At 61.4% G+C, this 1,932-nt stretch overlaps 1 protein-coding gene across 2 annotated transcripts in view; it reads right to left on the reverse strand.

Annotated features, from left to right (window-relative positions):
• Positions 1-1,654, reverse strand: part of LOC132819863 (zinc finger and BTB domain-containing protein 2-like) — a 34,664-nt gene extending 33,010 nt beyond the window's left edge. For both annotated transcript variants that reach the window (XM_060831768.1, XM_060831769.1), the window contains exon 1: positions 943-1,654. The gene's annotated coding sequence lies outside the window, so the exon portion shown is untranslated. The remainder of the gene's footprint in view (positions 1-942) is intronic.
• Positions 1,655-1,932: the final 278 nt, after the last annotated feature.

Here is a 1,932-nt window from a genome sequence, read left to right on the forward strand (position 1 = left end):
CGGCGGGGAGGGAGGGGGAGACCCGGGCGAGGGCGGCGGGGAGGGAGGGGGAGACCCGGGCGAGGGCGGCGGGGGAGGGAGGGGGAGACAAGGGCGAGAGTGGGGGTGAGGCAGGGAGAGACCAGGGCGAGCGTGTGTGGGGGGTGGAGAAGGGGAGACAGAGTGACGGGGGGGGGGGGGGGAGAGAAGAGATGGGGGGGGGGGGAGAGAAGAGATGGGGGGGGGGAGAGAGAGAGATGGGGGGGGGGGGGGGGAGAGAGAAGAGATGGGGGGGGGGGGGGGGGAGAGAAGAGATGGGGGGGGGGGGGGGGGGGAGAGAAGAGATGGGGCGAGCGCCGAGAACTGAAGATGTCCGATTTGGGTCTAATGCCTGGTGGGTGATACCCCCCCAGAGCCGATGGCCCGGATCCCGGGCTGGCTCTCTCTGTCTCTGTGCCTTCTCCAGGACCATCTCCTCTCCTGCGTGTGACCGGATGAGTGTATCCCCCTCCCCCCACCACACACACCCCCCCCTCCCCCCACCACACACACACACAGCCACTTCCGCACTGAGGGAGGGGGGAGGATGGCGGGCAAAAAAAAGGGAGGGACGGACAAAGAGAGAGAGAGAGAGGCAGGCGGGAAGACCGGCATCCGTTTAATTTAAAAAAATCAAAAGCACAATCGCCTCGCACCGGCGACCGACCCCCACTCGCCTTCCCCTCCCCCCCCCAGTCGCCCCCCCTCCCCCCGGGGCTGGTCCCCTTCGCCTCCCGGTGGCGGCGGCACCGTTAAACCTCCGGAAATGTGAGGCCTGGCGCGGAGCAGCACGGCGGCCGCGCGAGGAGGCGCCGAGAGCCCGGGCACCACCCCTTCCCTTCAGCCACCACCCCCATCCTACCCTCCCCCCACACACACACTGCCCATCCCCCCCACACCCACCAGCTTCTCCCGGTTACCGACCTGCAGCTCTGCTGTCGGAGGGAGGGGGAAGGATTGACTAAAAAAACCGTGTGGTGGCAAATTTATTTTCTTTTTTGAACACCCCGGTGTTTCCGTCGCTGCCGCGGTGCCTGGGCCCCCTCCGCCTCCTCGGCTTTTCTTCGCTGTGGCGCAGCCCAGAGAGAGAGACCGACCGAAGCTCCGCGCCGCCGCCGCCTTTTCCCCCTCCCCTCGAACCAAACTGCCAAACGGTTGCTGCACGTTCCGTTACGTTCGCCGTCACATGACCGGAGTGGGCTGAGAGCTCCCGGGGCGCTGAGGCGGCGCGAGGGCGACAGGACCAGGATAGCAAGGGGGGCGCCGGCCGAACGGCCCCCGCGCGGGCCGCCATTTACTGGAGGGCGCCCGCGCTTTCGCTCCCTCTCCCGGGCGCGTTTTCACCGGACGCCCCGCTCCTTATTTTTCTCTCGCAAACCCCCGACTGCCGGGCTCTTCTCATTTTGCAACCTTCCTCCTTCATCCCCCGGTTACCGAGACCGTGAATTTTTAATTATTTTTAAAAGAAATGCAGAACGCCGGCCTCCACCGTCTGAATGCTGCATTGCATTACATTGCATGCAATTTTCCCCCCCCTTTCACCCCACTTTTAATTAATTATAACCGTGCACCGGGATCCCCCGTGCTTTTAAAACAAAGAACAAATAAATGCAATGCACCGGCTTCTGCTGCAAACCACCCCTCCCGCTTAAATGCATGCGACTGATTTTTTTTCCCAACTTCAGATCAAAACTTTCTATTGTTTACTCCAATAAAAAAAAAGTTAACTTGGTCCTGAGTTCCGCTCCTTTATGCACAATATATTTTATTCTGTGTTTGCAATAGGACTGCACCCCTCCCCGAAAGGTCTGCAGCAGCAACCCCAAGGTCATTTTGGTAGCACGCTGTCCAAATATGGTCGTGAGGCGATTACATTTGAAGCAAGGAGGGGGGTTTAGGATAACGAATGGGGGT

The sequence above is a fragment of the Hemiscyllium ocellatum genome, chromosome 10 (assembly GCF_020745735.1).
Source record: "Hemiscyllium ocellatum isolate sHemOce1 chromosome 10, sHemOce1.pat.X.cur, whole genome shotgun sequence".
Lineage (NCBI taxonomy): Eukaryota > Metazoa > Chordata > Chondrichthyes > Orectolobiformes > Hemiscylliidae > Hemiscyllium > Hemiscyllium ocellatum.